Source organism: Notothenia coriiceps, unplaced genomic scaffold, assembly GCF_000735185.1.
Source record: "Notothenia coriiceps isolate Sejong01 unplaced genomic scaffold, NC01 NC01_scaffold00037244, whole genome shotgun sequence".
Taxonomy (NCBI): domain Eukaryota; kingdom Metazoa; phylum Chordata; class Actinopteri; order Perciformes; family Nototheniidae; genus Notothenia; species Notothenia coriiceps.
In genome coordinates, this window is record NW_011369945.1 from 10,983,814 (window position 1) to 10,984,229 (window position 416).

Here is a 416-nt window from a genome sequence, read left to right on the forward strand (position 1 = left end):
TCGTTGCAGTAAATTAATGGGTGTTTCATGTTGTCGTTGCTGTGGACCTTCTTAATCTTTTTTTGTTCTTTCTTTTTTTTTAAGAAAATAACATTTTGAAATTGTTTATTCTGGTTTGTTTTGTGTTTGTATCTTTTATTTTAAATTTATTTATTTATCCACACAGCTCAGCTCACAAAACATTCAATAAATAAATAAATTTAAAATAAAAGATACAAACACAAAACAAACCAGAATAAACAATTTCAAAATGTTATTTTCTTAAAAAAAAAGAAAGAACAAAAAANTTGGGAGAATAAACCCCACAGATCCTCAACTCCGGTGTATCTCACTCATTAACAACGCAACACAGAGCAACAAGAACGTTATCTACAGTAGCCATGAACTCGCATGTGATTGAGGGGGGTGCGGTGCCC